The following is a 15,288-nucleotide window of genomic DNA, read 5'->3' on the forward strand; positions in this document are numbered from 1 at the left end:
GCACGAGCTGACTGTCGAGCGTGTAGGTCACTTGATTCTCCGTTTTGCTTCAGGCGCTTGTCGGCGTCAGATAATCCTCTTAGACTCGGATAACGATATTCGTCGTCTTCTCTTTGTCTCAAGCTGTGTACGGACACCTATAGGCATTTTTAGACGCCTACAGATACCCCCTCCAAAGTATTCCAGACTCATTCTTTTATTAAGGAGTCTGGAATGCTTTGGATAAGATAGGCCATCTCCTCAATTTCGTAGAGTGACCTTGAACTATCTCAATTCTTAACTTCTTCAGTCTTCAATCTATTCATTGTTTCGTCGAATAGGTGAAGTTCTTCCGGCGCTGCGTTTATCGTCTGACCGTTGTCGAAATCTTGAACTGAGATTGGTGTGTAACTTTCTGAACTTAGCTCGTACCATTGAGTTGACTTTGAACTGATCCTCTCCGTCGGGAATTCATATCTGATTGTAACTGGAATCCTTGAAGTCATCTTTTGCCTTATTTTGGAGAAATTGCTGATGCGTTGACCGGCATCGATCTTTACTGTAACGCGTTGACCGGTGTTAACACAGTTTATACTCGTACGTTTGCTGGAGTCTACACAGTTTAAGCTCTTAAGGCATTGGAGCGTGATGGTCCCGAATGTTAGGCTGCAGGACCAACTATTAAAGCTAATTCATCTGCACGTGTGGATCTTATCTCAAATTTGTTAGATGTCCAAGTCACGAGACCAACTAATGGGGCTGGTGCATCAGTGACTTTCGCATATATAGGATTTTTGGCAAATCCTCAGCCATCAACGGGTTTGATAAGCCTTTACCGACTACCGTTTGAGTCGGACTAGCATGCGGATTGTTTAAGTCTGTTTCGCATGTAACGTTATGCTAAAAGAGTTAACTCTTTTAGTGCTACGATATTGAATACGTAGACTTCGTCTTTCTCCCGTGAAAAGACTAAACAGCTGTATCAGACGTAGACTTTAAGGTTTTTGGCAAACCCTCAGCCTTCAACGGATTTGGCGTGCCTTTACCGATTACCGTTTGAATCGGGCTTGCATGCGGATTGTTTAAGTCCGTTCCGCATGTGACGTTGTGCTAAAGGAATGAACTCCCTTAGACTTGATGCTACGATATTGAATACGTAGACTTCGCCATTGTTACGGGAATAGGCTACCCGGCAACGTGTGTTAGACGCTGACCTATCCCTACTTAGGCTTCGGGATAAAAGTCCCCAGATTGGAATTCTGGTGTCTTCTTCAATCGGTGAAAGACTAAACCGGCAACGCGAGTTAGGCGTTGACTTATTCCTACTTAGGGTTCGGAATAAAATTCCCCGCACGTGTGAGGTGCGGATTTCGGCGTTATTAATAACGGCCTGCCACAATGTCGAATATGTGGGCTTTTATCCTTTTCACGGCAAAAGACTAACCGGCAACGCGTGTTAGGCGTTGACTTATCCCTGCTCAGGATTCGGGATAAAATTCCCCATGCATAAAAAGCATGGATTTTTGTTGCTACGATGCTGAATACGTAGACTCGATCGTTTTTTATGGGGACGAACCACCCAGTAACGCGGGTTAAGCGCTGACTTATCCCTACTTAGGCTTCGGGATATGAAAGACTAAACCGGCAACGCGAGTTAGGCGTTGACTTATTCCTACTTAGGGTTCGGAATAAAATTCCACGCGCGTGTGAGGCGCGGATTTCGGCGTTATTAATAACGGCCTGCCACAATATTGAATATGTGGGCTTTTGTCCTTTTCACGGCAAAAGACTAACCGGCAACGCGTGTTAGGCGTTGACTTATCCCTGCTCAGGATTCAGGATAAAATTCCCCATGCATAAAAGGCATGGATTTTTGTTGCTACGATGCTGAATACGTCCCATGCATAAAAGGCATGGATTTTTGTTGCTACGATGCTGAATACGTAGACTCAGTCGTTTTTATGGGAACGAACCACCCATCAACGTGGGTTAAGCGCTGACTTATCCCTACTTAGGCTTCGGGATAAAATGCCCCAGACTGGATTCTGGGATCTTTTTCAATCGGTGAAAGACTAAACCGGCAACGCGTGTTAGGCGTTGACTTATCCCTACTCAGGATTCGGGATAAAATTCCCCATGCCTGTGAGGCACGGATTTTAGGAGTTAACAAAGTAATGTCTTCTCTTGAGACAAAGACGAACCCGATGAGGGAGAGGAAGAATTTTATATTCTATCTCCCAAAGCTGAAGAGGAAGAATTTTATATTCTATCTCCAGTTAGAAAAGGGAACTTAAAGTGGGATCTCCGCTTCAAGAATCTGGAAAGGTGAAACTAAGAGTGGGATCTCCACTCCGAGAATCAAAAAAGATTCGGATAATCCTAACTGTCGGAAGGTTTGATTACTCGATCTGAAAATTGACCCCTCGTTCATTGAAGGAATCGAGAGGGGATTTTGGTTATGGTCCTAACTGTAGGAAGGTTTGACCAATGGGAGGTTTGAGACGATCCTAACTTTTATAGGTTTGATCACTCGATTTGTAGACCTCTCGTTCATTGAAGGAATCGAGAGGGGATTTTGGTTATGGTCCTAACTGTAGGAAGGTTTGACCAATGGGAGGTTTGAGACGATCCTAACTTTTATAGGTTTGATCACTCGATTTGTAGACCTCTCGTTCACTGAAGGAATCGAGAGGGGATTTTGACTGTGGTCCTAACTGTAGGAAGGTTTGACCAAGTGGACAGTGGGAGTGGGAGTACAAATCACAGTGAGAGTGTTGACTTGTACAAATCACTCAGTAGGGGTTCTTGGTGTTAAGTGATAAGGACTTAACACGGAGGGGTTTGACAATTTGTCAAGGATGGACAGATTAAAATTCCAAGCATTATATCCGGACTCTAACCATGAAAGTGTTGAGTGCACGAACATAGCGGAAGTTTGAATGCTAAGTGAGATCGGGAACAATCCTAACTTTTATAGGTTTGATTGTTCGAATTGAAAGTGGACCTCTCGTTCATGGAAGGAATCGAGAGGGGACTTTGGTTGTGGTCCTAACTATAGGAAGGTTTGACCAGGTAGACAGTGAGATTGGGAGTACAAATCATAGTGGGGGTTTAGTGTTTATCACCTTGTTCGTAATTATTGGGTTATCCCTAAGAAAATTACATATAGCATTCTTCTGGGAACTTCCCATTACATGAATCATCCACCCCCAGCTTCCTTCTTGGAACTGGGTCTGACTTTGTACTCCGTTACATGACCGGGTTATCCTTAAGAATATTAGCGTAACATTCTCCAGGAACTTCCCATCAACGGTAGGAAACAGTTTAGACTCATATGCCTATTGGAGTATCAGGGAGCAGTTTAACTTCTTACACCGGTCGGAGGATTAAGAAGCAGTTTATACTCTTATACTTGTCGGAGTGTTCATTCGGCTCAATTGAGCGATATAACGCCGGCTTCAACCAAGGTTTGGATGCTATTCTTAAGAGCGAAGCAAGCCTTGGTATGATGAAGGATCCTCCTGTGGTACGCACAGTACTTCGGATCTGTAGTATTATCAGCTTCCTCCTGATCTGGGATAGGTGGTAGCTTGATCTTGTTATTTTCAAGGAGGGACTCGAAAATAGCTGGAACATCTTCGTCCTTGAAGGAGTACTCTTTTTGGAGTCTCGGATCCGAAGTCTTTTGCTGCCTTCGGGGTTGTTGCGATGTCTGATTAACGTCTACAACCGCTGCATGTGCCTTTCCTTTACCCCGGGAGGCGAAGTTTGAGTTCGGAAGATTCGCCGTCGGTTGGCTCCTCTCGGCTTTCTTCCTTCGGAGGAAGCGTTCGGCCCGCTCTCCGCGCGTCTTCAACTCTTTCCAAGTGTTGGACGGTGCGACTCCCATAACTTCTAATATCTCAATAGATAGGTTGTTATGACATGTCTGGAGGATGAAGTCCTCCGTGATCGGATCTCGGCAGTTCATTGCTTTATTCCGAAAGCGCTTGACGAAGTCGTCGACTGTCTCGTCATCTTCTTGTTTCTCATCGAAAAGTGTCCTGATGGATACCTCATCGTCGTCATCAAAGAAACTGCCAAGGAATGAGCTCTCCATATCGTCCCAGTTGTTAATACTTCCGGGCTTGAGACGGCGGTACCAATCGAAGGCCGGCCCGCGAAGGGTGCCAACGAATGACCGAACCATCAAGGCTTCATTGCCGGAGATCATACCCAAGTGGGACTTGAAGTAGATCAGATGTTGAGTGGGTGAACCCTTCCCGTCAAACGGCGTGAAGTTAATCAAGTTGAACTTCGCCGGGTATGCTATTGAGTCCCACTCTCTTGGATATGGACATGGAATGCCAGTCCTCTTTACCTCTCGATCAGACATTAGAGCGTTGATTTTACTCTCGAGATCTTTCATTTTCTCATCCTCGCTCGTATCGGGCTTTGGACGATTCTTAAGAGGAATAACGGGGCCACCCCCAGCGTTGTCGTCTTTAGTGGGGCCACCCTCAGCGTTTTGGTCAACGAGAGGGTTATCAGCATTGAGGCGTTCATCCACATCTGAATCGCTACCTACCTGGTTAGCAGCATTGCGACGGCTGGATTCGCCCATTTGATTGGAAAGAGCCCGAATCTGTCGGTCGTGCTCTTCCTTCATCCGCTGCATAGCCATTTCTATTTCGAATTTAAATGCTTGCTTCTGCTTCGCTAGAGCATCCTCAACCATTTTAGTTGCTTCTTCGGTGTTAATCATAAACACTTCGCGGGATTGCCCTGGGCTAGATACCGTATTGTCAGAAGCGACTGCAGAGTTAGCATCCGATGCTTCATCGTCCGAGGATAACCCTCTCTGCATTCTTTGGTAGTCCCTGCGTCTAGTGGTCCCTGATCGCAACCGGGTTAGACGATGAGATATAAGCGGGTCAGAGCTAGAAGGTCGAATCGACTTTCCCTTATCAGCCATATTTATTGTGACTTCCGGGAGTTCGTCACCTTGAACAACCGATCTCTTTTTACGGAGACGTTTTGGTTTGGACTGATCCTTTCCGTTGGAGATCCTCTCAAATACCGAGACCCTCTGCGGAGCGGTCTTGGGGCAGCTACACGCTGATAATATTGTCCTGATTAGTTCGGCGCACGGGTAGTGAGATTTGGTTTCTCGGGCATATCTTTTCCGAGACTCGTTCATACCCCCAGCCCGATAGTACAACTCATCGATCAGATGACCGGAGCAACCTATCGTGTGTTGACATGACTCCCCTGGTATAACGTTGTCATCGTCAGATGAATACGTTTCTTTCAGGGGATTTGCCGCTTTATTAGCATTCTTAAGAGTCACGTGTTTAGAACTACGCTTTTGGGAGCGCATGATCTCAACAGGCTCTTGGTTTTGGATACACACCCCCAGGCGGGCGGAAATTGGAGTTTTCCCTTTATGAGAAGGCTTGAAATTGTTGCGAGGGCGTGTGCGACCTCCAGCTCGACGAGTCGCTCGGGGTTCAGTCACCGGACCCAAGCATTCTTCGATCAGAACTTTGCCTCGATCCTCGTGCAAAGGACCCAGGCGATCGACTATCCTCACTTTGAATCGGGACAAATCCACGTTGTCACGGTGCCCCGCCGGAGGTACGGAACTCACAGGGATCGACGAAACAGGTGTAGAACATCTTCTGCCTTGACTCTGGCGCGGGTCAGATTTAAGTGACCGACAGGTTGGAGGGTCGGATTCAAGTGACCCGCAAAGTGGAGGGTCGGATTTGGGTGACCCGCAAAGTGGAGGGTCGGACCCAAGTGACCCACGATTTGGAGGGTCGGATTTGGACGACCTGCAGATTGGCGGGTCGGATTTTGGTGACCTGCAGATTGGAGGGTCGGACCCGCCGACGGGTCGGATTCAAGTGACCCGCGATTGTCGATCTTTTCGGCTGCCGTTTTGGATTTTGGCCTCCAAGTTTGATGCAGTCTTGGTTGTTTCTTAGCTATGTCCTTCTTCTGCATCTTTTGTGTTTTTTGCACAAGAATTCGCGTGCGCGCAAGCGCGCGGCGATTTTGAATTCGCTCCTCCAGAGTTGAACGGATCCTTTTGATTTGGATCCATTCATTTGCTATTGGTTTGGAGGGGAGGACATCTGTCCGCTGTTGGGGTGCTTGGCGTTGCCTAATTTTTAGATCCGCCTCGTAACGGATCCCGTCAATTGACTCCAAGGCTCTAGCGAGTTGGCGCGTACAGCGTTGGCGCTGCCTTTGCCGAGCTATCTTCGATAAAATGGGCGCGCCTTCTGTACTCAACTCCTTGATTGAGGAGGAGTTTGGATCTACAGATCCGGACTCATTGGAGGCCGGAAGGGCGTTGCAAGGTTCAGCTACCGCAACAACGGGGGCGTTGATCTTCTTTCGCTTGCGAGAGGCAGAGGATCTGGAGGAGGAAGACGACAGATATTCCTCGAACTTCAGTTGGTCGAACTCGTATTCGACCACTTCTTCAACCGGGATGCAGATCCGAGGTTGCGACACGACAGCTCCGGCAGCGAAGCTGTTGGCTCCCACTGTGGTCACCAGTTTGTTTGCGTCGAAAATTGATGTATTCATTGCGGTATTCATTACAACTTCAATCGTTACAATGAAAACAAAAAAAGATTGTCTTTTTATAAGACTTTTACACAATGAAAACAAAAGTTTACAACTCTCGTCAAAACAAACGCAGAGGACGTTTATCACCTACTGCTTTGCGTGGGATCTTTGCCTGTGCCGGGGTTTATCCGTGGACCGTCTTAGATCTAGATCCGGTTGATGGAAAATTCGGCAGAGCTTCGCCTTCGCCGAGGAAGTATTTGATTTGAAGCGCTGAAATCGACCAAGCGAAATCAGGGCTCTTCTCGAGATTAAGACCAAGCCTAATCTCAAGGGACGGACGGGAATGGGCGTCGGATCTCTCGAACTCTCCTTCTTTATGCCGAAGAACTCGCCAAGATCTGTCAACCCTCGCTGAAATTCGTGCTCCTTTGACTCCACAATCCGGCAGCACCTCCTCGTCTTGATAATCAATCGCCCCCGCTGAAAGGAGGCCCTATGCTTGTATTTATAGGGCTTGAATGCGGTTATTTGGATGAGAACAAGTGATTTGGCTCTATCTTCAGTTGACAACAGCCTAACCACGTTTGGGGATGATATCAGGTCAGTTAGAAACCCCTGGAACCAACAAATCTCGAGAAAAACCATCCAAAACCGAACCGGGACGAAACAGTGCGCGCAGGACAAGTCTGACCCGCGCTTGCGAGGTGTTTTGAATTTTTGCTGAGCTCTGGTGTTTTCTGGTCTTTCCGGGACTTGTATTTTCTACCGTTTTGCGTAATTAATCGTCTTGTTGACTTGTACGCTTCGTTGTGGAATTGACCGTCGAACGCGTGTTGATTGACACACACGTGTTGATTGACGCACGCATGTTGATTGACGCGTGCAAGCTGATTAACGTGCGCGTGTTGATCGACATGCACGAATTGATTGTCACACGCGTGTTGATCGACGCGCATGAACTGATTGACGCGCGCGTGTTGATTGACGCATGCGAGCTGATTGGCGCGCACGAGCTGACTGTCGAGCGTGTAGGTCACTTGATTCGCCGTTTTGCTTCAGGCGCTTGTCGGCGTCAGATAATCCCCTTAGACTCGGATAACGATGTTCGTCGTCTTCTCTCTGTCTCAAGCTGTGTACGGACACCTATAGGCATTTTTAGACGCCTACAGTTGTGTGTATATTTTTGTGTAAATATTTAATCATCTCAAAGGAAGGTTAATATTTATTTAGACTGCATACACATATGCTATGATAAACGTGTGACAATTATGAGGTTTACATGTGAATAATGAATCGATCCAAAGATAGTTTTATTATTTGACATGAGTTATTGTTAGTGTTTGATCATTGCAACAAGGTATCACTTGTAATTAATATTACTATCCAAAGACTTGATATTAATGTTGTGTCAGATATCTTGAGATGAGATTTGTCATTATTTAAATTTTATTGATTACTAATTATGGTTAATAATGTGAGTATCTTTTGTTTATTTTAGCTAATGCATCTGTTGCATCAATTTCTGCTAACATCAATTTAATTCCCATGCTCAATGGGACTAATTTTAAGGTTTGGAAAGAGAACATATTAATTTATTCTTGGTTGCATGGATCTAAACCTTGTATTAAGAACTGAATAACCCCAACCTCTCAATGCGGATAGCACTCCTGATGCAAAGAAGGAGTATGAGAAATGAGAGCATTCAAATCGCATGAGTCTCATGATCATTAAGCGCAGTGTACCGGAAGCCTTCAGGGGCATAGAATCCAAAGGGATTACTAAGGCTAAGATTTCCTTACCGAAATTAAGAAGCGTTTTGCTAAAAACAATAAAGTAGAAACAAGCATGCTGTTAGCTCGCTTGATTTCGATGAAGTATAAAGGCAAAGAAAATATCAAGAAGTACATTATGGAAATGTCTCATATTGCTTCAAAACTTAAGGCACTTAAACTCGACCTATGTGACGAGTTACTAGTGCATCTGGTTTTGTTATCTCTTCCTGCATAATTCAATCAATTTAAGGTCAGTTATAACTGTCAAAAGAAGAAATAGATTCTGAATGAGCTCATTTCATACCGTGTGCAAGAAGAAGACAGATTGAAGCAGGATAAGACTAAAAGTGCTCATTTGGCCTATGCCTCTAAGGATAAGGGCAAGAAAGGAAGAATGATAATAAAGCTGCTAAGGGTCCAATTCAGAAGAAACAACATAAGGATGATCAGGGTTATTCCTTTTGCAATAAGGATGGACATGTAAAAAAGGATTGTACCAAATATCACGTCTGGCATGCTAAGAAGGGTATGTTTCTTATTTTGATCTGTTCTGAGGTTAATTTAGCTTCAATACCTAGAAACACTTGGTGGTTAGACTCTTGTGCTACTACTCACATAAGTGTTTCTGTGCAAGGTTGTCTGAGCTACCGAAAGCTAAGTAATGTTGAAAGACACCTCTTTATGGGTGATGGACAATCGATAGATGTGGAAGCAATTGGGCACTTTAGGTTGCTATTAGGAACTGGTTCTTATTTTGATTTGAAAGATACTTTTGTAGTACCGTCTTTTAGATGGAATTTGGTTTCTGTTTCTGTATTGGACAAATCAGGTTATTCTTGTTCATTTGAAAAGAATCAATTCAGTTTATCTTTTAACTCAAATGTTGTGGGAACTAGTTACTTGAGTACTTATGACAACCTATATTTGCTTGATACAATTGCTTCTTATAATAAAACTTTGCATGTGAAATCACGTGGTACTAAGCGTAAATTAAATAAAGAAAATTCGGCGACATTATGACATAAGTGCTTGGGTCATATCTCAAAGATAGAGTTGAGCGTCTTGTGTCTGATGGCATTTTAGATTCCCTTGATTTTTTGGATTTTGACATTTGTGTTGAATGTATCAAGGGAAAACAGACCAAAGTTAAGAGATTAGGTGCTAACAGATCTGCAGAAGTCTTAAAATTGATACATACAAATATTTGTGGGTCATTCCCTACGACATCTTGGAATGTTCAATAATATTTTATATCATTCATAGATGATTACTCTCGTTATGGGTACCTATATTTCACTAATAAAAAATCTGAGTCTCTGGACATGTTCAAATCCTATAAAGCTGAAGTTGAGAATCAACTCAACAAGAGAATTAAAACTGTTAGATCTGATCGTGAAGGTGAGTACTACGACAGATATGATGGTTCAGGTGAACAACGTCCAGGACCATTTGCTAGATACCTAGAGGAATACAGTATCGTCCTACAGTACACCATGCCGGGTTCACCTAGCATGAATGGTGTAGCTGAAAGATGAAACGGGGCTCTTAAGGATATGGTAAGAAGTATGATTGCTCATTCTTCTTTACCAGAGTCACTTTGGAGAGAATCACTTAAGACAACAGCTTACATTCTAAATAGAGTACAAAGTAAAGTAGTTGCTAAAACACCTTATGAGCTTTGGACTGGTCAAAAGCCCGGTTTAAAGCATTTACATATTTGGGGATGTCCATCTGAGGCAAGGCCTTATAGGCCAAATGAAAAAAAATTGGACTCTAAAACAGTTAGCAACTACTTTATTGGGTACTCTGAACGCTCTAGGGGCTATAAGTTTTATGATCTCACACTAAGAAATATTTTTGAGACGGGAACAACAACATTTTTTGAGGATGTTGAGTTTGGGGGGGGAGAAATAAGGTTAGAGACATTGCGTTTGAGGAGAAATTGGCTTCAGATCCAATCCATACAGTTACTCTTGATAATATCCAGGTTCCTATACCTGTTATTAATCAAGAAGTAAATCTAGAACTTCAAGATGACAATGTTAATCAACTCCCTATTCCAGAAGAACAAACTCAATAACCTCAAGTATAAGTGCCATTAAGGAGATCCACGAGAGAAAGGAGAAATGCTATTCCAGATGATTACATTGTATTTCTCCAAGATCATGAGGAAAATAATGGAATGTTGGAAGATGATCCAATCAACTTCCTTCAAGCCATAAAAAGTTCTAACTCTCAGAAGTGGATTAATGCCATGAATGAAGAGTACAAGTTTATGCAAGACAATAAAGTTTGGGAACTTGTCCCATTATCAGAAGGTGCAAAATCAATTGGTTGTAAATAGATATTTAAAACCAAGCGGGATACAAATGGTAATGTGCGAGGTATAAGGCATGTCTTGTAGCTAAAGGCTATACTCAAAAGGAAGGTATTGATTATACAAAGACTTTATCTCCAGTTTTATTGAAAGACTCGTTTAGATAATCATGGCACTTGTTGCTCACCTTGATTTTGAGTTACATCAGATGGGTGTTAAGACTATATTTCTCAATAGAGACATTAATGAAATGATCTATATGGTGTAACCAGAAAACTTTGTGTTAGATGACCCAAAGATTATGGTTTGCAAATTAAGGAAATCCATCTATGGACTCAAGAAAGCTCCTCGTCAATGATATTACAAGTTTCAACAAATAATTATCTCGTTTGGTTTTGAGATGAATATTATTGATGACTGTGTATATCACAAGTTTAGTGGGAGTAAGTATATTTTTCTGGTTTTGTATGTCGATGACATATTGCTTGCCACTAATGATATAGGCAGAGTAAGTATATTTTTCTGGTTTTGTATGTCGATGACATATTGCTTGCCACTAATGATATAGGCATGTTGCACGAAACCAAGAGATTTCTATCAAAGAATTTTGAAATGAAAGATCTTGGGGACGCTACTTTTATATTAGGAATCCAGATACATCGAGATCGTTCTCACGGTATACTTGGATTATCACAAAAGAGCTATATCGATAAAGTACTCAAAAGATTTCGAAAGCAAGATTGCAGACCAGGTGACACCACTGTTGCTAAAGGAGTCAAGTTTAGTCTAAATCAGTGCCCTAAAAGTAATCTTGAAATTCAGAAAATACAGAAGATTCCTTATGCTTCGGCTGTAGGAAGTCTAATGTATGCTCAGGTGTGTACGCGTCCGGATATTACGTACATTGTTGGGATGTTAGACAGATACTTAAGCAACCCTTGTATGAATCATTGGATAGCAGTCAAAAGGGTTATGAGGTATCTTCAGAAAACAAAAGATTATATACTCACATACAGAAAATCAGATCAGCTGGAGGTCATTGGGTACTCTGATTCTGATTTTGCTGGATACCAAGATAGCAGAAAATTTACATCAGGCTACATTTATATGTTAGCAGGAGGAGCTATATCATGAAAAAGTATCAAATAAACACTCAAAGCTTCCTCTACTATGACAACAGAGTTTGTAGCTTGCTACGAGGCATCAAATCATAGAATATGGTTGCGAAATTTTGTCACTGGACTGCGTATTTTGAAAAATGTTGAAAGACCGTTAAGATTATTTTGTGACAATAAATCAGCAGTTATGTATTCTAATAACAACAGGAGCTCAATTAAGTCAAAACATATTGACATTAAGTTCCTGGTTATAAAAGAAAGGGTCCAGAGTGGACAGATATCCATAGAGCACATTGGGACAAACTCCATGATAGCAGATCTTTTTACTAAAGGATTGTCACCCAAAGTCTTTCATGAGCACACTGCTCATATGGCTGTGGTATTATTCGAGGATATCATGATTTAGTGGGAGTTTGTAATTTTTTGGTGCTTTGTGTTTAGTTGTATTGTCTGATCAGAATAAAGTATTCAGTTAAGACACATTGTTTCATTATGTATGGTTTTGACCTCGCTAAAGTTTAAGGTAGGACCAGTTAAAAATAGACATGTACTGATCACATTACATGTAATTTTCATGCTGCACATCCATGATCGACCTATGTCGTTTGATTGTATTGGTATATGTGACCATTGATGAGTTTAGTCACGATAAATGTGACGAAAGCCGCTTTGATCCTATAATGATTTAGTCAAATGACGAGATTGTTTAAAATACCCTTATTTGTGATAGCAATATCTGAGCTTATAAAGTTGTACACATTTTAATGAAACATATAGTGCCCAAGTGGGAGATTGTTAGATTAAATCTAATTGTGGGCATATGTTACATTAGTGTATAGTGTTATCCTTAAGGTTAACCTGAATAAAGTGATCAATTAAGTCAATTGGGTTAATGGGTATTTAAATGTGTCATAGACTAATTGTGCAGATACCGGACTACAATTCTAATTTTATGATGGGCTAAATTAGAAAATTGCAAATGTATATAAAAGGGTCATGGTCCCTAATCTAAAGGTTACATTCTCTATTCTCTAATTCCCATCTAAAGAGAATTCTCAAAAGAGAAACCTTTCAGATTTGAAGATCAACCATAATTCAGATCCGTGCTCAAATCGCCATGGATTCATGTATTGCTTCCGAGCTCTCATGTTAATCTCTATGAATTAATCATGTCCAAAAGTATCAACAAAGAAGGGTAAAATGGTCACTTTGCCACCAACCATTAGATTTAATAGAATGTTCCCCTCAAATCTAATGTGTGTTGAATGACCATTTTGCAAGACCCTCTAAGATTTCAAGGACTGATATGCTCCCCTCAAATCTAATGTGTGTTGAATGACCATTTTGCAAGACCCTCTAAGATTTCAAGGACTGATATGCTATTTCCAAGATTTGAGGGACGATATGCCATTATTGAAGATTTGAGAGATTTATATATTAAAAACCCTATTAAAAAGATTTCACTTTGATTTTTCGCATCTATAATTTATTATTTTAATCAAATATCTGATCTATATTTAATTCACTTATATATGCAGGTTACAAAGATTTACTTTACTTATTAATTTCTGTATACTATTAATTCACGACGCATAAATTCATTCAGCTAAAAGAATTTGTCATTAACCAATTATTCTCTTGAAAATATGTAGTATGTTTTAATGTTTAATCGATCAAATACCAGAAACCCCCTTAACTTTGGACAAATATCATATAACCTCCAATAAACTTTCAAAATACTATAAATCCCTCTTAAGTTCAGGGGTTATCAAAGAATCCTCTTTAGTTTTAAAATTTTATCACGAAACTCCTTCAAATGGTGTTAATCGTAATTTTCACATTGATTAGTAAAATTATGTAGTAGCGAATATATTTTTACCAATGAAAGTTTGGATTTACACTTTTTTTTTTGGTTGGGGGTGGGGGGTGTTACTAAAAAATCATAAAATTAAAGAGGATCTTCAATAAACCTCTAAACTTAAGAAAGTTTTCTAATATTTTTAAAGTTATGGGGTATTTGATAATCATCTCAAGTTAATGGTTTTTCTCGCATTTAGCTTTTAATCACTCCTGCTAAGGACCAGTAATTCCTTCTAGAAAAATAAAAAATCCGGAATCAAAACTAGAATAATGCCCTCAAATTCAAAAATTATTTTGGAAACTAATTCGAGTAGATCCCAATTAAGCAACGATTGAGCTGTCTCCTACCGTAATTCCATCAACCAAGCAATCTCAGCCGTCCACAAACCAATAACATATACAAACCGTTAATACCCTGTTTGCTGTTACCTACAAAACAGCGGATGAGCATCATGGTCCCATTAAGGGATGTGGTGACCGAGAAAGAATATTCCGTCTGAGATGCCCCCCGTTTGTTTCGGGTTTTAAATACGAACCCGAACCATCTGCATTTCCTCATAACAAAACTCTCTCTCTCCACCTCTCAAAATTAAATCTCCCTAAAACCAATAATATCATTCTTCAGTCCTCCGCCATTATCTTCTCCTCTACAAACCCAAGAGGTACATTTCATTGCATATTCTATTATCTCCTCCTGTTTCCTTTCATGGGCTATATTTTTTTTGTTTTTTTTAATTTGTATATATATCATACGATTCTTTGATAATCACATATCGTGATCAATCTTCTTCATGGTGATTTTTTTTGACGTATAATTATTTTTTTGTTTTAAATTTTTTTTTTTGGGCCACGTGCTGTTGTTTCTTCTGTTTTGATCATTTCTCAGGATCGAGGAAGTGTCAGTGATTTTTGACTTTAAAAAGTTTCTGATTTATGGGATCCACTTTATTTTTGTCAGTTTGTATAAGAGCCAACCCTAAAGCTGGAGCTCTTTATTTTTGCATCTTATTAATAATATTTTTCCCCCAGTTTTTTGATCCTTTTTGCTGGTGAGATGTTTTTGTTTGTCTGTTAGGATCTTTATGGATTGTTGGTGCAGAGGAGTATCTTTTGGAATAAATATTTTGTTTCTGGTATCTTACATTAGCAATAATCCCATGTGCTCTTTCTTTCAAAATTACTCATGTATTCTATTACTCTTATTTGTGGAGAAATCGGGAAAAAGATGATAGTGATTTTTTTTTGCCAACTTGATTACTAAATTTTAAATAAAAAGAATATGAATCTGTTCATAGTTGGAGAAAAATGGGAGCTTTGCTAAAATGGAATTATTTACCTGTTTGCACTTCAATTTGAAATAATTTTTTTAGGAATTTAGATTCCACCTTTTTGGACCAAAAAATAATGAAATCCCTACACTTTGATTTGTTAGGATTCTATCCGAAATCAAAAGTTATCAATATAGAGATATCTACCTTGCTGTTACACTTTGATTTGTTGGGATTCTATCTGAAATCAAGAAAATCAATAGAGACATTTCATTCCTGTCACACAATCGGTATCCTAAAACTGAATACAAAAAATAAAAATTTTCAGCTAGTACGTATATGACTTTTCTCTGTTTCAATTTCGAGTGGTCCCAATCCCATGTTTTTTTTAATATTCCAAAAATTTTCAA

General features: G+C 40.7%; 1 pseudogene; it reads left to right on the forward strand.

Annotated features, from left to right (window-relative positions):
* LOC109837530 overlaps positions 14,184–15,288 on the forward strand; it is a 5,334-nt pseudogene continuing 4,229 nt past the window's right edge.

The sequence above is a fragment of the Asparagus officinalis genome, chromosome 4 (genome assembly GCF_001876935.1).
Source record: "Asparagus officinalis chromosome 4, Aspof.V1, whole genome shotgun sequence".
NCBI classification, from domain to species: Eukaryota; Viridiplantae; Streptophyta; class Magnoliopsida; order Asparagales; family Asparagaceae; genus Asparagus; species Asparagus officinalis.